This window comes from Eulemur rufifrons, chromosome 14 (genome assembly GCF_041146395.1).
Source record: "Eulemur rufifrons isolate Redbay chromosome 14, OSU_ERuf_1, whole genome shotgun sequence".
Lineage (NCBI taxonomy): Eukaryota > Metazoa > Chordata > Mammalia > Primates > Lemuridae > Eulemur > Eulemur rufifrons.
In genome coordinates, this window is record NC_090996.1 from 28,686,276 (window position 1) to 28,713,226 (window position 26,951).

The window sequence follows — 26,951 nt, forward strand, 5'->3', positions numbered from 1 at the left end:
CCGAGACACTGGGGCGAGCCCCCACCTCACAGGCAGGACTGGCGGCCTCCACGTCAAGGCCCCTTGGAACAACCCAGGCCCAGCTTCTGGCAAGGCGTGCTCTGCCCCGGAACGAGCTGACCTCGCTGGTCATGGGGCTGACTCGGGCACACTCTGAAGCTATTTCAAGGAAAAGGGTGCAACCAGCCACGAAGGCTGTGAGTCATAAAGCGGGCGCCTGGTTCTGGCTCAGCAGTGCGCCAGCTGTGCTCTTGAAGGGGGACACGCAGCCTCGGGATTCCAAGGCTCCTGGCACGTTTGCACAGGGATGCTGGACATCCTCGTGCGGAAGCTCAGGCCTCTGCCGACGCGCCCGTGCTCCGCCAGAGGAGCGGCACCAGGCGCAAGCTCTGAAGTCACGCCCTGGGGGGAGGGGAGCACCCTGGGGGTCTCCCTGACAGAGAACCCGCTCTGCCCTTGTGGTTCCCAGGAGGTCAGGTTCAGGGCAACGGGAGCTCTGGCGTAGAGCTCCTGACGACAGAGCTTCCCACAGCCCTGCGAGCAACACCAGGACCCGGAGGCAGGCGCTACGCGCATGTTTCTGCGGTCTGCAGCCAAGCCCGCATGCGGGTGGGTGAGCCCCACAATCCTGGGGACACTCAGGCCTGGGAGAGGCCCTGCTTCCCACATGGGCACCCCAGACAGGTGAACAGCCGTTGTGTTTCTCTGACTCTGTTTCCCAGCCACGACCTCAGCGTCATTACCTACTCCCATGACCCCAGTGCTGTGGGAATAAAAACGAGAGAACTTTCATCAGGCCCAGCACGGGATGTGCCAGGTGCCGAGAGTGCAGCAAACATGTTCTTTATGGCAAATCTAAGCCCTTCTGCGCAGCCCAGCAGCCCCTCTTCTGGCGGACGTGCGCTTTCCTGCAGACCGGGATCTCGGTGGGGTGGGGAGCCTGTGCCTTAAGGCCACATGTGGTCTTCTAGATCTTTAAATGCAGCCTTTTGACGGAATCCATAGAACATCTGTAAAATTCAGATTCAGTCAAAAGCCACACTTAAGGATCTAGAAGGCCACACGTAGCCTCAAGGCCGCAGGCTCCCCACTCCGGCAGGAACTGGGCCGGAGCCTCGGTGACGGTGCTCTGTGAATCACCCTGCTTTTTGTCCTGCGATTCAGAAGGGGCAAGTCATTCTAGCCGAGAGAGGGGACCGTGGCCCTCCTGGCCATTGCCCCAAGCCTTGCCACTTCCCCGAGTGAGCGGGCACCACAGCCGGCCCCAGACCTCGTTCATGCCGCCTGCGCTGCCTGAATCTCGCAAGGTCCGGCCCCTCTGACGTTTCTTCCAGAAGGTTCTCCGGCCCTGACCTCACCTTTCTCTGAACTCAGGAAGGCAGCGGGGTGTGGAGCAGGGGTCGGCAAACTGCGGCCGGCTGCCTGTTTGGTGAGTGAAGTCTTACTGGAACCCCGCCGTGGCCCTTTGTGTAGACAGACTGTGGCTGCCTTCACTCAGCGGCTGAGCTGAGCAGGTGGCTGCCTAACAGACCACGGGGCTGGCCAAGCGACCTGGCCTGTGCCAAGCGTGGTGGGTCACCTCTTTCTCAGAGGGCACTTCCCACCCTGCCCTGCGCAGAGGGCTGCTTGCGGAGGGAACGGCAGGGTGCACAGCCGTGTAGTTCTCAGGCAGAGGCACCGTGTGATACAGTGTGTGTGTGCGGGGAGGCGGCGGCGAGGGGGCACTCAGATGAACTGTGGCAAACATCCGGCAAATCCAAACACTGGTCAGGAAGATTCCTTGGGGACAATCCGCACAGCCTCACAGAACCAGTTTTATAGCTGCTTACTTCTTAATCACTTAAAGTGGTAAACCCCCAAGTTTACAAGCTATTTACTTGCCTTGAAAATGAATTACCCCATAACAAATCAAAATGTCAAGGTGGCTTTTCCCGAGCTGCCTGTTTATCAGAGCCATGACCAGGGGGCCAGGGAGTGTGGTGCCAGGGCTGGGATTAAGCCTTGTACGCTCTCGACGACGATGACTCCAGCCCGAATGGATGAGTGACCCGGCTCTTGCCAAGGTGGTCACACACACCCCTTTCCTCTGAACACACAGTCTTCTCTCTCGCTCTCTTTAAAGCTCCGGTGTATTATGGAACGGTATCTGGAGTGCGGCCTCTGGGCAGCAGATGAGATGCTGACCCTGAGCTCAGGAGTCCTCACGTTCTTTCATTTGGGGCATGGGGTGGGGTCAAACCACAGACTGGCAATGAAATTTGCAGGCGCTGAGAGTTGAACAGAAAAAACAATCACCAACCTCTGCTACCACCCACTTGTAGAGTCTGGCTGAGCAGAGGAAACCCCACTTCCCTCCTTTGCACTCTCTCCCCCCTCCACAATGGTGCTGGGACACAGAAAGGCACAGTGTTTTTTATTGTTTTTTTGCTGGGTGCCCAGCCCCGCCCCTGAAATTTCAAGGGGCTTTCTCGAAATCCAGGTGGCAACTGCTTTTAGAGTCGGTTTGACACAGCACAGAGTCAGCTGGACAGAATTTAAGACGAGTGCGTGGCCAGGGCGCCCTGTCCTCTGGTTCTTGCTTCATCCCAGCAAGGCTGTCCTTGACGAACTAGCTCCGGCGGAGGCCTCAGAGGCTTTCTGGGCATTAATCAAATGCACACGGGCTGCCAAGTGCTCGCAGACGCACAGACGAGCCAGAGACAGTGGGATGGGGCGCAGGCAGCCCGGCCTCCCCGAAATCCTCTCCAGCAGATAACACTCCCGGCCCTCCCTGTCTCAAGCACAGCCTGTGAAATGGGTGGCAAAGGCCGTTTGAACTTTCCCACCGCCTGACCAATTCCTCCTCCGGAAACTGAGGCTGCAGAAGTCCCTTTGGGACATTCAGAGCACTGGCGTGTAGACCAGGGAACTGAAGACAACCGGTATGTCCAAGAACTAGGGAAAGGCCGCGTGAAATCCAAGATGTCTAGATGTCGGAATCTGCTGGTGCCCACGACGACGCTGGGATGAAAGAAGATTAAGCACCGAAGGAAACACGCAAGATGCAGAAAATGAGAAAAGGTCGGGAAAAGCACGTGCCACGTGCTCCCCTTGTCGCGCCTCCTCCCTCGTCCAGAGCACAGAAAACAGGCGGGAGGGCCTGACGCTGCCGCAGTGAGAGCACGAGGTGGTTTTACCGCCGGGAGTTTTATTTATCGTGCTTGTCCGAATTTTCCAAGACTCCTACTATTAACATGAACGTTATTTTAAACCGGGGAACAAGGGAGGATGAAGGAAGGAACACAAGCTGCTGCGGAGCTGGACGGACTGGAGCTCGGGGGATCTCTCCCCGAGACTCAGCAGCGCCTCCCCGGAGCCGGGCTGGGCAGGCCGCGCCAGCAGCAGGTGGACCGACGCCAGCGGCGAAACACATCCCACACTTTCCACGAGCCCTGGGCTTTGTGGGGGCAGCCTGGGGTCTTCCTGTTGCCCTCTGGCCCTGTTCTGTCAGTTATTTTTGGAAGATGAACTAATGAACGACTCTCTGGCATTTGTCGAGCGCAGAAATACCACACATAGGCCGCCGGTCTTCTATTTCAGGCCCACTGATAGAGGAGCACTGGGCCTGGAATCAGAATACCAGGTTCGATCCAAGCTCTGCCCACACTGGCGTGGAGACCTCCTCCTCCTCCACGGGGGTCTGGGTGTTCGGGCTTTCCCCGCTGAGAACCAGGTCACCGTGTGATTCAGGATCCGGCAGCGGCCCTGGGTTTGCAGCAGGTTTTGCTTTGCTCACATCACGTTTGTGTTTGTCTGTTGTGGTACCACCATTCACATGTTGGGAGATTACAAATCTGGATTTCTGGCTTCTTAAATAATGAGAAGATCTGGCATTACCGAGCCCCATTCCCACGGGACAGCAGCTGGAGGGGGCGGAGCACAGCTGGTTCCCTCCCCTCCCAACTTGCCTGGCCTCGTGGGCATTTCCGACGATAATCTCTGCTTCTTAGCTTTACAGTCTTGGTCAAATCCATAGGACTCAGGGAAGTTCAAACCCCCAGAGACCTTTCAAGTCGAGTCCCTCCTCAAACCCTAGCATCACTGGGTGTCGGGGGCAGGAGCACTGGAAACAGGCCTCCCGTCTCCAGTGGCCTGAGTCCTTCCCCAGACCCATAACCAGAGCCACTCGCGCTCTGCCTTTGCTGGGCTGGTCCCCAGACTGGGATTCCCTGTTGCCTTTTTCTGTCTTCACAAATCCCTCCCCCATCCCTCATGGCTCACGCAGCTCAGGGCCAGCGTGGGCAGGAGTTTTTGCAGCAATTGGCGTTAACTGTTCTCTCCCCTGTGCTCCTGCAGCCTGCCCTGTCCAGCCTCAGGGCCTCATCAGCTGTGGAGGAGTCGCCCGGCCCAAGTAGAGCATAAGAAACTTGACCACAAAGTATTTAGGTATTTTGTGCAAGAACTATCATTACTTTAACCACCAACACCTAGAATCCTCTGGGTCAAGAGGGTTTTGGACAGCATTTCTGATGTTGCTAACTCTCTCTCAGTACCCATTCTCCCCTTCAGCTGCAGCTACAGAATGTGGCAGCTTGGCATGGCCATGACTAAGTTGTGGCCAATGAGATGGATGTGGCATGTGGGATTTCCAAGAAGGCTCTTTAAAAGGAAAGTGGGTGTATCTTCTTCCATTCTGCTTCCTGGAAAATGAATGTGATGGCTGGAACTCCAGCAGCCATTCTGAGCCATGAGGATGAATCACACATTAGAGATGGCAGATCTTTGACCAGGAAGGAGCCTGGGTTCCTGATGCCTTTGTGCAGCTCTTGGCCACCCCCACCCAGGCTTCCTTTAGCTGAGAGGGAAATGAACTCTCCTTTGGGATTATCTTTACTATGTAGGTGAGCTTAATCTTAACTGACACAGTTGGGGAAAAAGCTTTATTAACGCGGGGATGTGAGCTGAGTCCACTAGGGACAAGGGACTGGTCAGTGACCAGCGCTTTCCATATAGGGAAAGCTGCCCCATACCTGCTGGAGGAATCTAGGCGTGGTGGAGAGAAAGGGGAATGGGCCAGTGAGATGGGGATGTGAGTCTGCTCTTGGTCCCCCAAATCTTTAGGAAACACTCTCTCAATTCTTTCCTGTGTGGCACAGGTGGACTTTTTTGGTGAAAACCAGTGAAAGGACTGAGTTTTTGTCTGGGTTCATACCAGGCCACAGAGATTTCGCAAGGGGGCCAAGACCTGGAAACAGCAGAGACCATGAGAGACTAAACGGTGCAAGGGCTTGGATGACCAGAAGCCCCAGTTTCCTCGGGGGTTTGAGCTAAATCTCCAAGTGAGCAGGGAGGCCCCGGCTGACCTCTGCGGCCTGCCCAGAGAGCTGTGCTGTTTTGTACACTGTAATTACTCTGAGGATATTGGCTACGTGACTGAAGTGCAACTATTTCAGGCTAAAAATAAGTAAACAGATAAAAATCTACCCTTTGGAAGATAAGAAAACTAACTGAGAGAGCTGGAGTGGAAGGACCCCAGCCGGCTCAGAATTCGGGGGTTCACCATACTCTACTCAATGGCACTAACTTCACCCCACTGTCCCCTACACTTGTATCCGGGAAGGATCGGAGACGGCTTATATTTTAAAACTCAAACACAAATGCCATAGATTCTAAACGCTGAAAGCCACTAAAACAAAAACTAAACGAGAGTCCAACAATAACAGGTGAATGGGAAGTGAAAAGTTACACCCGAACGACTTCCAGCTACGGGAAGTTAATGTCACCATTCAGCTCTGGGAGCCAAGACCGCAGAGAGAATTGTACCAGGCGACCTGCATGAAACACCAATTCATCCACAAAGTCCCCGTCCCACTAAACCCTCCTGGGACGTGTCCTTGAAAGCAGCTTCACAGGAGACACAGCTGCCCGAAGGGACGGAGCCTCGAGCCGTGAAGATAACACCGTGTGACAGCCCTTTTCAAAGCTTTTTTTCCTAAACAGCGAAACTCCAACTTACACATGAGATGAAAATGGAACGGCTCTGGCTGCCACGGTGCCTTGCCAAGGAGGGGGTTCTCCTCCCCCTTCCGGACACATCTGTGGATCCTGCTTTTGAAAACCACACGCATGGCAAAGCTGGCCGGCTGGCAGGGAGGTGGATGAGGGGCGGGGGGTAAAAAGCTGGTGGTCCTTCCCCTTCATCCGTCTTCCCTTATTTGATAGGGACACGGGCACTGACAACTATGCTGTTACATTAGAAAACAGGAGCACAGGCGTGCCAGTACGCGTACGTGGGACACCGCCCTCCGGTGGGGACCGGTGGGGACCGGTGGGGACCGGGCAGACTAGAAAGGGCGGCTCCGGCTTCTCCCGACTGCTGCCTTGTGAGAACAGGGGCCTCAGCGCGGCTGCCGTTTCTGGTTCTTTAAGAGAAGCTGGATATCTGGATTTTCATGTAAAACTTCCTGATTTTTAAAAATACTGACACCTTAATTCACATTCTTCTTTTTTAAAAATAAGAGGTGGGCAACCGCAGTCAGGCCAAACCAAGCACACTGTCTCCTGTCCTCGTGAGCCATCAGCATGCAGTCTGCTCGGGGCAGAGACAGGGTCTCTAGCGTTTTTAGCTCTGGGGTCCACGTGTTGGGGACACCCTGCCCCAACTCCAGAGATGGGTGGCTTCCAAGCTATGTGATTGAGACATTTAAGTCTCAGATAGAGGTGCTATGAAGAAGTGCAGATGTCGACAGACCTGGTTTACGAAAAAGCTCTAAGATTCGGAGGGGAGAGCTGCCTGCCCTAGCAAAAGCCAACACTTATTTATGGTAGTTTCAGACTGACAAGCAGAATGTGAAACCCGCTGAGGGCTGCTTCAGAAGCAGCCCGTGCGTTTTCCAGTCTCGGAGGTGAATGGAGACCACGGGGCGGGCGGCCTGAGCTCGCCTTTCATTAGCAAATTTGTCCAGAGGCTGCAGCTCAGGTTTCTGGCGATGCAGTAACAGTGTTCATATTTTCTCACCGCCCATCGCGATGCTGGGAAACAGTAGAAAATCAATCGGCCTTGTGACCTCGTGCACAAACCGAAGACAGCAAGCGCGCCGTGGCCGTATTTCTCCCCTGGCTGGCTCTGTCCTCGGCTCTGCCCTTTCACCTCCCAGTGCAGCCTGCCAGGTCCCTGGGGCCAGAGAGGAGGGGCTGGGATGCGACAAAGTCTGGGACTGCAGCTGCCGGTGGCTGTGGACAGCTCACTAGATAGATCCACAGGAGACACCAGGCTTGCTCGTTCACGCGTCTCACTCAAGAGGCAGCTCTGGAACCAACCCTCTGGCAAGATGAGTGCAATACCGAGGGCAGGCAGGGGCTGGGAGCCACTGAGTGGGGGGCCAACCCCGGGAAGCCAACCAGGAAGATAGGGCACAGGGCCCAAGCTACCCACAGAGGTTCTAAGAGCATGTGTTGTGGGGCCGAGGAAGCAGGGTTCAGATCCAAGTTCAACAACGGGTGCGCCCAGGCTCGCCTGGGACTCCTAAGAGAAATGTGCTCAAAAACAAAGGAATCTACTGACACGTGGGTAGGATTCAGATGGCAGTGACCCTGTGGGCCAGCAGGCCCCTTGGTGTCCCCCACAAGTCCCCTCCCTTGCTGCTAGGACCCTGAGGTTTGGGTAAAGGCAGAAGTCTTAGGGACTTGCATAGAGACCCTCCTTTCTGCTTCCCTCTATTGAGCCTCAAATCAGTGACTGTTTCCAGCTATGTGCACAGAACTCTGTGCTTTCGGGGCAATCTAAGGGTATCCCCAACAACGGTGACTTCTGACTTTTTTCCTGTGCATTGGCGCCAAAGAAGCTACTTCCTGTCCAGCCCAGGGGGCAGATCTACAAATCAGGCCCCTGGGGAAGAGGTGTTTCTGTGGCCTTCCTGGGCCAAGCCTGAGCCACCAGCATGGGCTCCTTCCTGAAGCTCCCCATGGGCGGCCCCTACATCACTGACTGGCTGCACCTCAAAATGCTTAAAGACTTTATTTCTGGTTGCTTTTTCAAGGGATAACATGTCCAACATACAAAAATAGCTGGGAACATGCAGAATCTTTTAGCCTACGGCTCTTTATCCATGGATAAATCCTCTTGGATTCTAAGGACTATACTTGAAAACCTGCAGAAAAGAGAAAATGGTCTTTCAGTATCTTGCTTTCTCCTTGTGCCATCTCTGTCCTAACTGTGCCCTTAGAAATTCTCAGTGAAGGCTGGCCTGTGTCGTGTGGGCTGCCACCCGGGGGCGAGATCCAACGTGTAAGTGTCCCTTTTGCTACCGGGGGCATGTGGGCTGCGTGGATGTCAGGAATGCATACGTCTGCGTGTGCAGCTGGGCTGGCATTCCTGCGCTGCCTCGGCATGACATTTCTGCAGGACGTGGCGGGCGGGGACAAGAGGATGAGATCTCTGAGAATCTCTCACAGTGGTACAACCCAGCTTTGGATTTTTAGAACTGAGTGTTGCCAGGACTGGGCTTTGCTCCCAGGGACCGGGCCCCTGCCTCGCCCAGCCCCTGCCCTCTTCCGATGGCATTACCGTCTGTACATTAGTAACCAAAAAGCTCCACAACAGTCTCTCAGCCAAGGCATTAGAAAGCTCACCAGCGTCCATCTCGGCTGCCTCTCTACTGAGGCAGCGAACCGGGCTGAAAGAGCAGCAAGAGGGAGGCGGGTTACACAGTTACCAGGAACGCGTCCAGACACAGGGGCTCACGACCCCCCTGCTCTGGCCCAAGAGCCTAAGGGAGCCGAGCCAGGGACCCGCTGGGGTCGGCAGCCACAGCCCTGTTTGCAACGACGGCCTCTGAGGTTCTGGCGGGCCAGGGAGCGCTCCTGCCCGGCCCTGCTTTGTCCTCCCAGGCCACAAGCGGGGAGGCCGCGTGCTGTGTGTCTCACACTGACACGCAGTCATATGTCCTGCCCCGTGTTTTCAACAGGGTGGCAGTGTACAAAGGGGTCAGGGGTTCGTTTTGATTCTCTGTCAAACGGATGTGCAGGTGACACATACTGAGTGTGCTGCCAAGGCCGAGGGCCGTATGCCTACAGTTCCATTCCATGTGCCCGTGTTTGCCAGGACTCCAAAGTTGCACAGTGGGGTGGGCTGCCCCTGTCACCAAAGCGTCTCCTCCCAAGTGTTTTAACGGATTGGGGTTACGCCAGACTGACGGCTGATGACGTTCTATTACATTGTTCTGCCGTCACAAAAAGAGCTGGAGATACTACCTGGGACGGTGTGGGTCAGAGAGAATCAGGAAGTGTGCGCGAAGCCGCACAAAGACTGCGCCCACAACCGAGGCGGGTACGCGGGCAGGACTCTGTCCACTTCTGTCCTGGCAGACCTGTGGGACACAGACTTCTGTCCTCTGCAGGGGAGAAGCCCTGGGAACAGCAAAGTGTTAGCTCTGGGACTGTAGCTTCCGCTCTGGGTACAGGATGCAGTGGTGAAGACAGTGCCCAGGGCTCTGGCCTCTCCCCACGGGCATGTGACTTCAGGGGACCCACTTACCCCGAGAGCCTGTGTCCTCCCTCACACAAAGCGGGCTGAGAACACCATGGCTCACAGAGCTCGCGAGGACCGAAAGCACTGATGTAGTCTAAGGGCGCGGGTGGCGCTTGCTGTCTTAATCACTGCGCTGGAATTCACGGTGCCCGGGACTTGGGCCCAGTGAAGCGAGAACTGGAAATTTTCATTTTTATAAATGCCTTTAGACAAAGTGGTACGTAGCAAAAGAAATGGTCAGCTCTTTAGAGAAAACGAGAGTCAAAACAAAAATCATCCTCACGGTAGCCTTTACAATGGAATGTTTTAGGGGTTATTAAAGTGAGACATGAGAGAGCTTTTCTAAAGTAACTTCAGATATCTAAGTTTAGGGGATTTACATAAAAACAGCTTATGAGGAAATGGAGTTCTTGCGACTTTCATCTAGATTCTCCAAACTCAGGTGATGCTGCATTCAAGACACACAACTGTTTGTATGTCTCTGATAGACAGATGATGGGTTAGGTTGAAACGGATGAAATTGCCAATATTCAACCAAGTTGACCGACGAGAACAGCCATTTCTTATGGTTCTGCTTCCCACGAATATGTCCCTCTTAAAGATCTCGACTGGGACAAGTCACAGAGGACAGGGAGGGAGGAAGCAGCCGCTGTGTATTCAAACAGGCGGCTCTCCCGAATTCTCCACTTCTCTGCCCCGTCAGCATATCCGTGTGTGTGTGTGTGTGTGTGTGTGTGTGTGTCTGTGTGTGTGTGTGTGTGTGTGTGTAGCATGCACACCTTCACACGCTCTTATCTCCAACTTAGATTCATTCTCTCATTTTCAAAAGCCAGCAGCTTCAACAAAATACTTGGAAATAACCTTGGCACTTAACGAAAGGTGTGTTTTTTTGATAGAAAACCCATAAAAAGGGGGCTTACAAGGAAACAGAGGGGCTTCCCGAATAGGGTATGGTTTGCTCTGTTTTCCCTTTCTGCTTCCTTGCAAATGCTAAAGCCAGTGTCTTCAACATTAAAATCACCCTGGCTATTCTGCATTTGTAGTTTTGACTTATTTTTTTTTAGTATTATTAATATTTTATCATAAAAGTATTGATTTCCTTTAACTAAGAGACTTTAAAGTTTGCTGCATCCTTAAGCATGATTTTATTATGTCTTGGGGCCAAATGTTTTTCCTTCCCCCCACCCCCAAAGGAATGCTTTTCCTTTTATATAATGTGTGTCAAGAAGAAAAAAGAAATTGATTCACAGAATTCTGCATTACAGGCAACTTTTAAGGAACGAGTCTAGTATACACACTTGGATGGACATTTCTTAAACACAACCGTATGTTTTATTTCTAAGCCTTTTTAATCTATTAGAGGTAAGCACCAAAGCACAACACTTATATTAAAATACGGGATCACTCCAGGAGAAGCAGATCTGGGAAAATTAAGACAACTACGCACATGACCCCAAAGCTTAGAAACTCCCTCCAAGGCCCCAAATTCATAAAAACCTTCGTTTCTACATTGTCGTCCTTTTCCTTCTTTTAAGAAAGGCAACAAAAACAAGAACTCAAAAACAAGAAGAACTCCCGCTGGTCTGGGGCTGCCTAGAAAAGGCACTATTTCCTTTTCTGTCCAAACCCCCAGCATCACACGCCAGTTGCAGAGGGAGAGAGAGGACGCTGGCTGTACAGAACCCATCCAGGAAGCCGGCGGAGGGCAGTAACTGGCAAAACAAACTGAGCGCTCTGAAATGTTTAAATATTGAACATCCTTTCTCCTTCCTCCACATTTATTATTAACTTGGACCCGCATCACTGTGTGCACTGACTTCATTTCTTCCCAAGAATCTGAGACACAATGGACAACGCGCAGGGCCGAGGGGGGTGGGGTGGGCGGAGATCCGGGTTTCTTTCTCTCCGACCCTCGCCGGAGCTCCCTTACGGTCAGCCTCACGGTTTTAGAGCCACGAATTCCTGGAAACGTCTCAGCCTTTCAATGACCCCTGGCGCCCAAATGCAGATGGTTAGTGCCCCAAATATTGACAGCCTGGACTTTCTTCCCCTCGCAAACAAGGGAACAGTGTCAGAGGGAGGCCACATGAAAGATGCTGTCACTGCTGGATTAGTCATGAGGACAGGTGCTCTATTGTTTCGCTCTGTGCTGGTTCTCTCCGCTCTGCCCAGGTAGAAACAATGCTCAGGATGCCACGTGAAGGCCAGAAGGGCCCTGGTTTAAACAACAGAAAAATCTATCGACAGCTACCAGTCACCGATGTTCTTTGCGCAGTTTCTAGACAACTGGGAGGGCCGGCAGTGGCCCTGCTCTGACAGGTGAAGCCCATCAGGTGTCAGTGACCCCGGCCGGCAGCCAGGCAAACTCCAGGCCGAGGCCCTGCATCACTCCTTGTGCAGATGAACATGTGGGATGGGAAATATAAACCTAAAATCTTGCCAGAACACAAGGCAGCACCTTCTCTTGGGAACAGAAAAGGGGGGCGGGGGTGGACCATCCATCAGGCCCATGCAGAAACCAGCCGCCCTCCTGCCAAAAAACAAGATCCTGTGGGTTTGCTAGTGGGATGAGCTGGTTGTAAGTGTTCGTTTTTCCTGGGCTTTTATCTGTTCAAGTGAAATTGTCCCAAATGACCGGCCTAAGGCTTCCACTTTCCTTTAAAAGACAGCACTACATTTGAGATCGATGTTTTCCCCTGAAACGCAGGCTAAATTTATCCTTCCCTGCATCCTGCTCTCTGGTCTCTGCTAAGCTGGCCCTTGCCTTGCTGAGTTAGGTGTCTGCTGCCCCGTGCTGGTTCCCAGCCCGCAGCACTCCAGCACCTCGCTCTGCCTTCGCTCACTGCACACACAAGGCCCTCTGGTTCTCCGAGGGGACTCCTCTTCTGCCTCGTTCTCTGAAGTCCTCATTAATTAAGCTCTGGTTTCCCGGTTCTTTACCTATCCCCAGCTCTCAGGATCTACCCTAAGAAACCACCAGGCTGGGTGGCCTTGAGAACCCCTGCTCTGGCCAGCCCCCACGGCCCCCAAAGTGGCTGAGTGCTCATTATCTGATTGCCTTTTGCAGCAGGAGCTGATGCAGGTGGCCGTGGGCTTTCCAGACTGAACTAAATCAGAGAACTCACTTCTCCCTCCTGGTCTGGCTTGGCAAGCTGCCCTGGGAGTGAAATTTCACTGATTGATCTAATGCCTGATGCCCGGAGGGCCCCGTATTTCTGAAATCCCTATTCATCTCTATGGTTGCAAGAGAACATGCCCCAAAGAGACATTTTGAGCTATGGTTTCTAGTTTGCTATTAACCTGTAGACTCTCCCTCTTTTTGGCAGGAATGAGAAATAACGATGTGACTTGGTAGAAAGCACGCCCGTGCCCATGCTGGCAGGCGTGCACACCCACGTGCACAGGACCTTGCCTTGGAGCCCCGAGCAGGCTCCGACTCCGGGGAGCCCCGGGGAATAGGAACACAGGGCCTAGGTGAGGCCAGGGGAAGCCCCCAGTCTGCTTTCTGGAAAGCAACCTGGCGAGGTGCTAGCACGAGCCTTACATAGGACATTCCCTCTGACCCTTAGGAATGGTTTCTAGAGGAATAATTAGAAACATGGACCAAGGCTTCTGCATAAGGGTGTGCGTCATCACGTAAGTAGAAACAACTTAACCAGCCAGTATAAGCAGAATAAGTAAATTTTGGCTAATTCGGACTGTTTGGAGTTGAATTATGTCCCCTCCAAATTCTTATGTTGATGTCCTAACTGCTAATACCTCAGAATGTGACCTGATTTGGAAATAGGGTCATTTTGCAGATGCACTGATAATTAGTTAAGATGAGGTCATTAGAGTTGGGCCCTAATTCAATATTACTGCATCTTCTAAAAAGTTGAAATTTGGACACAGACACGCACACAGGGAGAACACTATGTGAAGATGAAGGCAGAGACTGGGGTGATGTTTCCACAAGCCATGAAGTAGCAAAGGGGGCCAGCAAACCACCGGAAGCCAAGGGAGAGGCCTGGATCAGACTCCTCCTGACACCCTCAGAAGGAACCAACCCTGCCCACACCTTGACTGTGGACTTCTGGCCTCTAGAACTAGGAGACAATAAACTTCTGTTGTTCATGCCACCAAGTTTGTGGCACTTTGTTACAGCTACCTCAGGAAACTAATATCCAGGTGATGGACTATTACGCAGCCATGAAGAATGAAGTTTGGGAAGAGGTATTTTACAGCGCAGGGCAACACTTCTGACATGACTGCAACATTGTTAAAACCAAAACCTTGGGACCCAGCAGTTCTGCTGCTTGTGCTACATGTGTGCACAGAGAGGTGTGTATGTGGGTGCCCACTGGAGCACTGTCTGGGACAGCAAAAGCCTGGAACAACTGAATTGCTCAGCCCAAGAGACACAAGCATCCACACTGCGGAATACTACGCAGCCGTGAAAAGGAACATGTGAGGTCTGTAAGCATAAACATAGATTCCTGATTCACGGTGGTGTCTGAAAAAAGCAAGCTGCAGCAGGGCATAAAGAATTATGATTCAAAAAGAAAAAAAGGATTATGATTCTGTTTAGGTGTTTTTTTTTTTTTTAAAGGCAGCCCAAACCATAAGACAATTACAGATCCATAACTCCTTGCCCTATATCCCTGTGGCCAGATGTGTCCTGGAATTTAGAATCTTTAGGAGTTAAAAGTCCGTGTGGCGCACACATATATATCATGTCACACCTTCAGCTGGGTCTCAAGAAGCTAAAACAAAATACCAAATTTTTGCAGAAAAAAATACATATACTTAAAATAACTGGCATCAGCAACTTGTATAAATGGCCCTTAAATAGTTCAGGGCCAGTCTTGCCACCAAGTGAGTTGGGAAAAATCTCTTTATTTTCAGAGCTGTTTGGACGTTAGAATTTCAGAGAAGGGGTCGTGGCCCTGTCCTGTCCCTCGGCCCTGGGCCCTGGGCACATGTATTTAACGCAACCACACAGAAGGGTCTGGGAAAAGATGAGGCAAACGGTGACTGTGGGGTGTCTGGGGATGGGTGGTAAGTGGGGAGGAAAAGCCAAAAGGGACTTAAGTCTCATTTGCAATGTTTTGATTTTTTTTAAATGAAGAAGCAAACCATGTACTTCTCGGGCAACTAAAAATTGTTTTAAAAAACGGAAGAGAAAAAACAGAGAAAATACAAATGGAAAAGAAACTGAAATATTAAAAATGCTTTCTTCTGGGCTGGTAAGATTGTGAGTGATTTCTTCTTCCTGTAGCTTTACAAAGCGCATTTATATTCTTCTGCGTTCATGTATCAATGCACAAAAATTAATTTGATGTTGCCTGCAATAACATCCAAACAGCTGACTGGTCCCACTCATTCGTGTCATCATCAGCTTGTCCCCAGGGCCTTTGCGACCGCGTGGGGTTGAGTCCTGCTGCCTCTCTGACTTGCCACCACGGGTGGCTCCCGCTCCAGCCACAGCAGCGCAGGCCCTGTGCCTCCACCCCTGCACCTCCACCGCCATGAAGCTCGCCCCTCCCTGGCCTCTGCCAACATGCTCACAGCTTTGATTCAGCATCTCTCTTCATCTTTCTGTCCTTTACTTTTCCGTCCTCTCTGGCCTTTGATTGCTTTTGGGAGTTTATCATATTGAACTTTTATCCCTTTCCAGGAAACCCTATTATTTTTTTCTTCCCTTTCACAATTAATAAGTAATCGTGAGAGCACTTCTTTGGACAGAAGTACATCCTGCCTCCTCAACAGAACTGCTGGAGCCTCTCTTTGGTGGCTCCTCCGGGCTGGTGCTGAAGGGCACGTCACCTGTCACACAGGGGAGAGCATCCCGGTATAGCACTGTGGGCGGGGGAAGGCGCCAACCGATTGCTCCTTCTCTGAGCTGCTCCGGGGCCTGCGAGACGGCTGCGCTTCCCCAGCCATCCTCCAGGCGCCGGCCTGGGAGTCTGAATGCTGGGGTACAGACGGGGAAATAAAGGCACAGCATATGAGTTTGTCTGGGGACAAAGAGATATGGGTTCAAATCCCAGCCTGATGCTGACTGTCTGTGTAACCAGGACTGTAGCCTCGAGCCTCAGTTTCTCATGGTGCGGATTAAGTGAAAAGAATCCATACACCTCGCTTAGCACAGTGGCTGACATATGGTAACTTCTCAGCACACAGCAGCTGTGCTATTAAGTCCTGGTGTCCGGACATCCTTCTCCAGATTCTAACTCGCAAAAAGAAGACAACTAGCCCTAATCACATCTAAGACATAACATATAGCATCTGGGATTATATTTTTTTAAAGTTATTGGCGTGAGCCAAATAAAGTTGCTGGCATATCAGCTACCAGCACCAGGAAGTAACTTCCAGAGCAACGAGCAGGCGCTGTTCACCTGAACTCTGCCTCAAATCCACAACGCAAACTGCTCGCCGCACTTCAGAGATTTCAACAAATGTTCACAGCAGTGATTCTCATACCTACTTTCTTTCCCAGAAATCATGATTCTGAGGTCAGACCACAATCAACTGAGATTTCTGTAAAGGTACGAAATGCAAACTTATCTCATAATTTACAGGAAAGAAAAGGGAACAGGAGGCTGTTTTACCAGTAAGAACACAGTTTTCTTCTTCAAAGTCAAAAGAAATGGGAGAAAGGCACGTTTTAGGGAAGAGGGAGGGTGCCAGGTGAGTCTGGACTGCATCAAGGTTTCCAAATTATTCCGGAATGTGTTGCGGGTTCCAATTTCTTTTTTCACATTTGGACTGCTTTAAGGAAAATGTTACATAAATTGGACAATTTTATGATCAAAATGGGACACAAATGAGATAATCTGGTCTTTATGTGCTGTCTGATGACAGCTCTGTGACAGTCTGAGAGTTTGGAACTGTATTTTTATACGACAGTTTTATTGAGATATAATTCACATATAGTACAGTCTACCCATTTAGAGAGTACAATTCACTGATTTTTAGTGTATTCATGGGGTTGTGCAACCATCGTTACAATCAATTTTAGAACATTTTCATCCTGCACATAACTAGTTTTGAGTACAGCTCGTAGCAGGGGATTGCGAACGCTCTACTCCTCACCTCAACGAGTGAGTCTGGAACCCGGCCTTGCAAACAACCCTCCCTTCTAGGTTCTGCTGTCTGTCCTCTCGCGTGTGGCACAAAACAGTGCATTCCTCAAATCAGGCCCAAGCCCAAGAATATTTCCTTCCATCATGGAAAAATGTCCCAGGTCGAATTTCTCCTTCTGCGCTAACGAGGGCGGAGGCCAGGGCCCAGGGTGCCATGCTGACACCTGCCTGGGAAACAGGACCAGGTCTCAGGCCCCACTTACCGGGCCAGGATGGAAATTGATGACCAAGGGGAATTCTGTGCCCGGCCAAACTGGTGGCGAGTGTCATGTGGGCAGCAGTGTTTTCATTCCTTAGGGATCAGGCAGCCTGTGGGCCAAGGCACCAAGCTCTCCTGTCCGTGGGGACCCCTGTCTGGGACACAATGCCCCCCAGCATCTCTCCTTTGTCTCCTCCTCCCAGGTCAGCATCCTTTCCTCAGAGTAGCCTTCTGGACTCCTTGTCTAGGTCAGACGCTGTTCCTGCACAGCACCCCCGGTGACAGTTCCTTCAGGGCACCGATCATGGTAGACAGTTCTGGACTATCTAGGTATGCACAGTGCCTGGGAACTCCAAAGGGACTGATCTGTTTGGGTCACCCTGAGCCCCCAGTGAACAATGTCCAGCACACAGAAGGGGGTGTTAAAGATTTGTTGGCTCCATCCCTCCATACCTCTAGTACTTACTGAGCAGCACCTATGTGCCCGACACAGCCCGGGAGCCGGGAATTCAGCAGGAAACCAAACACAGTGCCTGCCTTCCCAGCGCTCACAGTTTGGTAACAGGATGGGACAGGGCAGGGGCAGATAAGAAAGAAACAGAAAACATCAGGAGGGCTTGAGTGATATGCAGAGAATTAGCAGGGGAGGGACCCTGGAGCACTAGGAGTCGGGGGCAGGGGTGCTACTCCATTGAGGGCAGAGCCACACAGGTACCTGGGTGAGTGTTCCAAGCAGAGGCCACCAGTGCAGGGCCCACAAGGCAGGGGTGTGCCTGGCATGGCCCAGAGGTCAGTCTCAGGAGGAGCAGAGGGACCAGACTGCACGGGACCTGGGGACAGTGTGAGGGCTCGGCTTTCACTCTGAGCGAGAAGGGGTGATGGATTTGAGCAGAGGAGACACGTGATCTGACTTATACCTGGAAAGGATCTTTCCAGCCATGGAGCTGAGAACAGACGGTAGGGGGCAAGGAGAGAAGTGGTGGGGCTGATTTTTAAGCCACTGAAATAGCCCAGACTTGGCCAAGGCCAGGAGTCAGCAAACAATGTCCTGCAGGTCAAATCCAGCAACTCCCCTGTCCCACCAGTGAAGATTTCCTGGAGCGCGGCCACACCCCCTCGGTTACAGATCGTCTATGGCTGCTGTTGGCTGCAATGGGAGAGTCTAGTGACAGAGACCACATGGCCCTAAAAGCCTAAAATATTTACTCTCTGGTGCTTCAGAAAAGAGTTAGCTGGCCCCTTGCCCAGGAGATGGGTGTGGTGGCGAGAGTCCTGGCTTGTGACTGCATTTCACAGGTAGAGCCGACAGTCTGGGGACGGCATGAGTACAAGAGAGGCCATGGAAGACACCTGCTTTGGCCCTGGGCCGATGAGTAGATTTGGGCTTCAGTCACTCAACATGAGGTCATGTTATCAGCCACCCCTTCTTTCCAGCTAAGTGTGGTCATCAGGTCCCACGGGCAGCCCAGCCTGGGAATGACCCCTATGAGGGACAGTTTTCCTGCTCCTAGGGCTGTGTGGGGTTGATATGGAGTGGGAGTCTCAGCCCCCATCAGTGACCCCCAGAGCCCTCCAACGAAGTCAAACAGGTAACCAGGAGCAGGGCCAGCCCCACGTGGCTTCTCCTGCTGTCCCCCTCACCGCCCCAGGCAGCTTGCAGGAGCCCCCTGCACACAGCCCAGTCATGCCCCTGCCCGGGCACACCATGTGTAACCCGCCTGTCCTTTAAGACTCCTTTCCACGCTTGCCCTGGGCTTCCACATCGTCACGGTGCAGATCAGACTCCTGCTGCGACAGTGAATTGGCCGTCACCTTCCCTGCACACCGTGGGCTCCTTGAGGGCAGGGCCGAGCAGAACCTCCCACTCCTCAGCTCTCGGTACAGAGCAGGGTGCAGAGCCCCCCCATGCTGAAAGCATGACAAGCTTTGAGGAACCAGCCTCGCCTGAAACTGGGCCCAGGGCACCAAACGCATCCCACGGCCAGAACCCCCCACCCCAGACACAGGAGGGAGCAGCTTCGCCTACAGAGGACAGTGCCACCAACAGCCCTCCCCTCGCTCTGACTTAGCTGGGCTGGGCCTGGGCAGCGGGCTTTTCCAAAAGCTCTCGAGGCGATTCTAAGAATGCCCAGCTAGGGCCGAGGACCACAGGGGTAGGGTGGCTCAGGCCAGGGCCTCAAGCTGGGGAAGATCCTGCTGGCGCTGGGACTCCGTGCTTCCAAAAGAGCCAGGGCCCCAGCAGGGCAGGTCCTGTGGGCCTCTCTCAGCTGAGGGAAGGGTGGCTTTTCTTTGCTGCCTTAGGGTTCCAGTCGACGAACTTTCTGATCACCTAGTTGGCCGCCCCACAGAAGTCATGGAGGTACAGGACAGAGAAAGGACAAGTGTGCCTGCCTGGAGAAGCGAGGACCTGACCGGAGGGCTGTGCCGAGCTGAGCAGGCCTCCTCACCCCCGGCAGCAGGAGACGGAGGCCTTCTCCAGCCTGAGGCTGCAAGGACAGCACACGTGGCGCCTCGGCTCCTCTGAGACAGCTCAGCTGTGCTAACTCGCCTGCGGTTTCCGACGGAGTTTCCCAGATTCGCTTACTCTAAGGTGGCTGATGGAGGGTGGGAGTCCATCAACCCAGTGGTTTGCTGAGAAAGGCGGAGGGCCAGGGCCAGGAGACACTTTCAAGGCACGATTTGGGGTCAATCACTTAAAATTGTCCTCCAGTGGGCTTGACAGTTATGGGTTCTGATCCTCTGGCAGGCCTCTGGGCCGTGTCAGTAACAGCACCGGACAGGGAGTAAGAGTGAAAAAGGAGAACACAGAGCGGGAGGCTGGGTGGTGGCCGGAGCGCAGACCAGGGTCGGGCAGAGCTGGGAGAGCACACTGGCTTTGCTGCGCACCAGCTGTGCAGCGCCAGGCATGTCACTGCTCCACCGTGAGCCTTAGGGGCCCTCAGCCGCAACCCGAGCACGTGCCTACCCAGCCCGAGGGAGGGGCTGAAGAAGAGACAACGAAGGCATGGAACACGCCAGGCACGGAGCGTGAAGCCAGGTGAGCCCGCCCCTTCCTTCACTCTGTGCCCAGGTCCTTCCTGCTGCAGGGCCCGGCGCACGCCGTTCCCAGCCCATCTGCTCCAACGAATCCTTCCACAGTCCGCCCACTGGCCCGCTCGGGGAAACCTCCCCACCCCCACTGGACAAGGCCAGGTTCCCTATTATAAATAAATTAGTTGCTGGTGTGATTATTTGAATGCTGCCTGTCACTCTTACAAGACTGCAAGCTCCATGTGGCACACAGGAGATGCTCAAGGAATGTTTACTGACCAAAGCAATGGAGGAAAAGACAAGCCCTGCCGCGTTCCACCAAGCCCACCGCTGTAGACCCATGAAGGCAATGAGCTAAAGATGTTTCCGCACTCACACTGCTGAAGGGCTTAACTGCACTCTTGGCCAGCTCCAGAACCTTCCAGAAAGTCTTTAAATTTGTTCCTGACCAGGAGGCCCTAAATCTCCGCTGCAGAGGCTCCTGTGCCTCAGCCGGGGCGCCAGCATTTACCGCGGCGGGTCAGTGCCTTATTATTATTTTTAGAGAGCTCTGGCTGAGAGCCAGGCTGGGCTGCGAAAGGTAGGAGAGAAAGCTGTTGATACATCACGCCTACCGGGCAAATGTCAATTGGCTCACGAAGCCTAGACAACCACTTAGTGCTGCCGGCCAAGCACAGGCTTCTGGAGGCCTGATTTATCATCGAGCTCTGACAGGTGAGCTCAGGAACGACGTGTGTGGGGTGGCAGGTGAGATCACAGTGCCCTGGCTTCCAACTACACCTCCCCCAAGGCAAGGCCAAGAATTTCTTCTGGTCCCCAGGCCCTGAGGAGGATCCCTGGACACCAGACAGGGCAGACTGTGGGGGTCAGATGACCTACGAGTGGGTTTCAGCAACACCATGCACTACTGTGTGACTTTGGGCAAGCTGCTTCACCTCTCTGGGCCTCAGCCCTCTCACCTGTTAAGTGGGACGAGGAACAGTGCACCTTCCTACTCAGGCTGCTGTGACCCTGGATTGTGTAGACATTTAGCTCAATGCTGGCCACGTGCGGGGTGGTGAGTCTCACGAAATGCTCTTGTCAGGTAGTACCTGGGTCATTCAGATGGTTCAACCTCAGAACGGCTTAGAGGGCAGAGTACAAAGCACACTCCTGCCTCCTGGCAGTGTGAAACAGGTCACCTCACCTGTCGAGCCTCAGTTTCCCACCTCACTACCCTCATGGGGTTACTGAGATCTGAATGGGAAATGCTTTGCCAACCCTGAGGCGCTATATAATGTGTAGGGTCAGTGCCATGCCTTGGAGCAGACCTGCCACAACCAGGCAAGCTGTACCCAAACCCACCACTGACCACATTAGCCAAGGGTGCTCCCCTGCACCCAGGTGCTCTTAGCTGCTGGGGGGACCCCGATGGCCCCACACTGCCGTCTCCAATCCACTGCCCCCTGTATGCACCAGGAGGTCGGACAAACCTGAGCCAGGTTCAGCCACTTCCCCTGCTTAAATCCCCCCAGAGGCTGCCCAGAGCGCTCAGAATGAAATCCACACGCCTCATCATGGCCTTCCAAGCCCCTATGGGCCACCCCCCAATGACTCAGTGACCTTCTGCCCTATTCCCTGCGCTCTGACCACTTGGGTCCTCTGGGTGACTTGCTCGGTCCGTGCCCCTCACCCCCAGTTATCTCAGGCGCCACAGTCATCCATTTCCAGGTCCACCTCCCGCACGTGGGCTGCCATGAGCACGAAGGCCTAGGATGGGCTGCAGGAGGCGCTCAGTGTGCACCTGCTGGAAGAATGGACGCGGCCGGAGATGGCACCTTCTACGGTAGCTCTAACAGGGCAGGTGCTCAGGAGTCTGCCCAGCGCCATCCACATGGCTGGCAGAGCTCAAGGGCACTGGCTAGAACACGGGTGAGTACCCTGTGGAGCAGCCTGGAGGAGCGGGCAAGCTGCCTGCAAGGGGCTCGAGCCAGGCCCACGAGGCTGGGAGTGCTGGCCTGCCAGCCCCGAGCTCGCGACCCTGCGCAGGCTGCTCTACTGCTCTGAGCCTCGGCTCCCTCCTCCTCAACAGCGCTGACAGCTTTGATACTGTGAAGGTGTGACACACGGAGTGCTGGCCCAGCTAAGCTCCTGCCCCTGGGAGGCAGGTCCTCCCATCAGCCCCATTCTACAGAAGGGGACACTGAGGCTTAGGAGCTTCACAGAACTTCCTGACATCACACCGTTGTCTATGCGGAGGTGTGGACTCGAACCTGGATGGCCTAATGCCAGGGCGTCTGGCCCTAACCTCCTGTTGCGACGGCTCGCTCAGCAGGCATGTGCTGTCAGCAGCACGGTGGCACACACCTGGTGCACAGCAGGGATGGTAGCTTTTAAGCTTCCTGCGGGTGCTTTGTGCTGGTTGCATGGGGATGGGGGTGGGGTGGCCACCTGGCTGGACATGGCGGGGATGGGGACACAGGGTGGATCCTGCATTTGCTCTTTGCTGCTGGTGGAGTGTAGAGGTCAGAGAGAGTGCACAACAAGCAGGCCATGGTCCCCGCCAGGCTGGTCATTGCTTCGGGACACTAGAACGCTGCTCTTAGCCAATGGACACTTACTTCCCTTGGGCTTCAGGCTGGAAATCTGGCAAAAAAAGAGCATTTTTCCAAAATGTCCAAGATTGGGTAAATGTCAACTATTCCAGAATATTTTCCAGGTTACTAAGGGTGGTGGGGGGGTAGTTGGGGGAGGCTCGTTCCCTCAACACTGACTCTTCCTGCCACCCGGCCGTCCCTGAGGTTTAAGAGGACATCCTCGAGCCTAGAGGCTGGAGTGTGCCTGGAACCCAGCACCGGAGGCCCAACCGTCGGGCTGTGAGGTAACATGCTCAGAGAGCCACAATAAAAGGGTGCTTTGACCTCAGAAGCTCCGTGGAGGCTTCAAATCAACTTAGCAGGAAAGGGAAGAATGAAGAGGAGGTAACTTTTTTCTCAGGAAGCCGTAGAAGCATCAGAAGCAGCAGGCTCGCTCTGGTCGCTAGCTCTGAGACTCCGGGCAAAGGGCTTTGCTGTCTGAGTCTTGCGTGCCCCGGCTGTAAGAGTGGGACTAAGAACGCTGCAGTTTTTACATATTTATCTCTTTATTGCACGTAAAGCAAGCAGCCCAGCGCCTAGCACATAGTTGGCATTCAATAAATAGGGCTTTTATCCCGGGGCCTCAAACAAGTCTGCGAGGCTAGAAGTAGACCACGTATGCCATGCGCCTGAATTTTTACCAACTGGCAAATATTTTCGGAGGTGTCGCTAGAAATCACAGTTCAAACTTAGTAGTTCACGCAGTCGAAGCATCTGCTCCCCAAATCACACTATGGATTCCTCACACTCAGCACGGAAACTGAGGAAGTGGTTTCCGAGGACTTGAGCTCATGGCAATGGAGACAGTAAAACAATCCGTCAGCGCCAGCGGATGGGCTCGGGAATGTTTTTGCTGTTACTCTGAGGCTTCAGGAAGCAGGCTGTTTAAGTGTGAAAAGATGTCACAAAACAGCCATTCCCATCACACTGGGATAATATTGACTTTCGGCCCTTCGGGAACTCAGATGTTAAAAAAATAATACTGTGTGTGTTCTTGAAGAAAAAGCACATTTATACCAAATGCCATGGTTGGACAGCCACAAATAAAGGAAGCTGTATTTCAGTCAGGGAATTCTGGCTACAGAGAAAAGAAAGTAGAAAGTTGGAACCTCAGTAGAGGTGCCAGGAGGTACGTACAGAACCCGCTGGTGGCCCAACATGCCAAGCTCTGAGACTCTGTCTGGGATGACAAGCGGAGCCACAAATGGGCCACCCCCTGCAGACCCCCTAGTCCCAGAAGACCTTTCCAATCATCACAGTTCCTGAAGGCCTCCTAGACAGAATAATATCCAGAGATAACAAGGATTGTTGGGTCAGAAGTTGGGATCATCAAAGTGCCCTTGTGAGGCCGGACACGGTGGCTCACACCTGTAATCCCAGCACTTTGGAAGGCCAAGATGGGGGCATTGCTTGAGGCCAGGAGTTTGAGACCAGCCTGAGCAAGAGCAAGACCCCATGTCTAGTAAAAATAGAAAAATTAGCCGGGCGTGGTGGGGCGTGCCTGTAGTCCCACCTACTCGGGAGGCTGAGGCAGGAGGATCGCTTGAACCCAGGAGTTTGAGGTTGCAGTGAGCAATGATGATGTCTCTGCTCTCCAGCCCAAGCGACAGAGCGAGAGCCTGTCTCAAAAAAAACCAAACCAACCCCCCCCCAAAAAACAAACAAAAAACCCCCAACCAAACAAAAAAAATGCCCTTGCAAGCTAAATTCGTAGAGAACATTCAGAGGGAGAGAGACACTGAGGCTCTGTAATATTTTGCCTTAAATTAGCCCTGTGGCTTCCCATTTCCCCAGGCAAACTGGTCACCAGATCCTGTCAGTTCCACAGCCTAGCTATTTTAGATTCACTTCACCGTTTCTTAGCCTGGGGAAACCCTTGTGGAAGGGTGCTGGAGGTGCCTCTTAGGTGCTAAAGGACAAAACACTGGCCACCACCTGGACATCCATCAGCAGGGGATCGGCTGTAAAGAGTGGCTGACCAGACGACTGACGGCAGCAAACACACGAGGGTGCTCTTATGAACCAACGTGGGAAAGCCTCCAGCACATACTATTGAGTGAAAACAGCCGTCACCGAGGTTTGCCAAAAAGCGCTATAATCCTATAGCACAAGCACAGTGGCGAATGCTCAGGACAAGGCACGGAAAGATGGAAAGATGCACACCAACCTGAGGAAGGCGGTGGCCTTAAGGAGACTTTTCTCATCCATGAGATGGGCGCGGTGCCACCTGCTACACAGGTGGTGAGCGGGACGCGTGGGGTCTGTGTGTCCCTCCTGGCCACCCTTCCCAACTCCAGCCAATCACATCCTGAGTCCATTCTGCTGCCCATGTCCCCTGGCTCATCACTCCCCTACCTCAGGACCCTCAATGGCTTCCTGCTGTTTCCAGGATAAAATTCTAACCCCTTGGCAAGCCCGTGAAGCCCTTTGTCACCTGGCCCTGCCAGCTTCCAAGCCATCTCTCCTGGCTCCCCTCTCCCGCAGCCGTGCCTTTGCACGTGTGCCTCCCGGGTGCCAGGGAGCCCTGCAGAGCCAGAGCCTCGCCTGCCTGCCTCCTTGCTCTGTCGACCTGCTCCTAAGTCTGTCCAGGCTTCTCTGCACGCACAGCACAGTGTTTATTTGATTCACAAAGGACCTCAGCAACATCTGCCCAAGCAATCCCTTTCCTGCCCCTGACAAGTGTATTTGTCATGCGACTTCCTTGGAATTTTAAAAGTTCCTTTTAAAAATGCCAGCCCTCCCCCCCACTTCCCCACCTCCTTCTCCACCAGGTGGTCCCCTACTCTGGCCCCCAAGAGCTGCCATGCTTTGAAGAGGCCATCCAAGGCATAAAGGAAAGGGACACGCTGAGAACCCAATGACCCTGCACTGTTACTGTCACATCTCTGCCCTGATTTGGTTTCTCTCACTCTTAGGGGTGAGAAAACGAATGAACAAGTTTCTTTCCCACACTTGCTTGGCAGTTCAGTCCCTCAAATCCCAAAGGCACTGTGGCGAGCTCTGGGGAAGTGGGGAAGCAGGAGTTCCTAGAACTAGTCAGAAGCAAACAGTATACTTCAATATAACAAGCCTCGGAAAGTTTTATAATTTTATGGACCTTTCCTTTAGGGGCAAAGACTTGTCCCCATAGATATAAGTCACGCTCTCCACTGGCATCTGTGCTCCTGGCTCACATGACGGAGCACTCAGCCCTTAACTAACAACGAAAATTACAGAGAGCAGCTCACCTTTGTCACGCGCTTTATACGCGCTAGGCATCGTTCTAGGCATCTACATGACATGTGCACAGAGCCTAACGAGGTAGGTGACATTTTCATCCCTATTTTTTGTTTTTTCAATTGTAGTAAAAGACACATAACAAAATTTACTGTCCTAACCATTTTAATTGTGCATTTCAGTAGTGTGAAGTAGACTCATAATGTATCATTCCTGTTTTTTATATGAATAAACTGAGGCCCAGAGAGGTGAACTAAACTGGCCCAAGGCCACGTAACAAGTTTCTGTGGAGATGGGAAGCTGGGACTTGAACCCGCAGCCTCTGGCTCCAGGGCTGTGCTCGGTTACTGCATCCTGCTGACCCTCACCCAGGCAAACACTCTGCTGCCGGGAGCAGAAACCCCACAGTGAATGAACAGAAGACACCAGGGGAAGGAGCACGCGGGATACCGCAGGGCGGAAAGACTTAGTGAATCCTATCTTTTCTCGGTGCTTTTCTGTCTTTTCCAACTTGACAGCGTGCTTGACTTGTACTAAGAAGCCGGGTGATGAGGATGGGCAGGAGCCACACCTAAGTGCAAGGACAGACAGGTCTGCGCTGGTGTGCATGCAGGGCAAGCAGCCGCGCCACCCGCTCTGCCACTGACGCTGGCACGGGCCTGCCCGCGAGGCCGCCCTGCAGGGGGCCCGCCCGAGCCCACAGACATTCTGACTTGTAGCCATGGTCAAATGGCGGACTGCACGTGAGGTTTGTTCTCTTCCCACACCCCCTGCATGGGCTTTCTGCACCCCTCTCCTCAAGCAAGCAGGGAGTGTTCCCTGTTCTCTGACACACTGTCATGACCAGAAGGCTCCTGGGCACACAGTCATTTCGGCAGTCGGAGGTAGGGAATGAGCCTGAGGAGTGAAGCAACACTCAGTTCTTCGGAACTCTCTTCCCCTCCCTCCCTGCGGCTCCTAGGAAAAGCTTCTGGGCGAGACGGCGGCTCTGCCTGCTGTCTGTCCACATTTGGCAAGAGCTGGCTCCTCAGACAACAACTGCTATTGTGTCTAAGGGGAAAGTGTCTTTTGTGGGCATGTTGCAAGCAGGGAAACCTTGTGGGCTCTGATCTGAGAATGCGGTTCCTTCCTGGGCTGGGCTGCCCCGGGGGCCTCCCAAAGAGGCTTCACAAACAGGGGACCCCTTGGACATAGCTCAGAGCTGGTTTCTGAGTGGGATCTGGTCTGCAGACCCCTACCTACCTGACCACTTGGAGTCT

At 53.2% G+C, this 26,951-nt stretch overlaps 1 protein-coding gene across 4 annotated transcripts in view; it reads right to left on the minus strand.

The window, feature by feature from the left end:
• The window catches only part of CLEC16A (C-type lectin domain containing 16A), a 198,314-nt gene that overhangs the window by 11,156 nt on the left and 160,207 nt on the right, over nucleotides 1-26,951 (minus strand). The gene's annotated exons all lie outside the window — the stretch shown is intronic.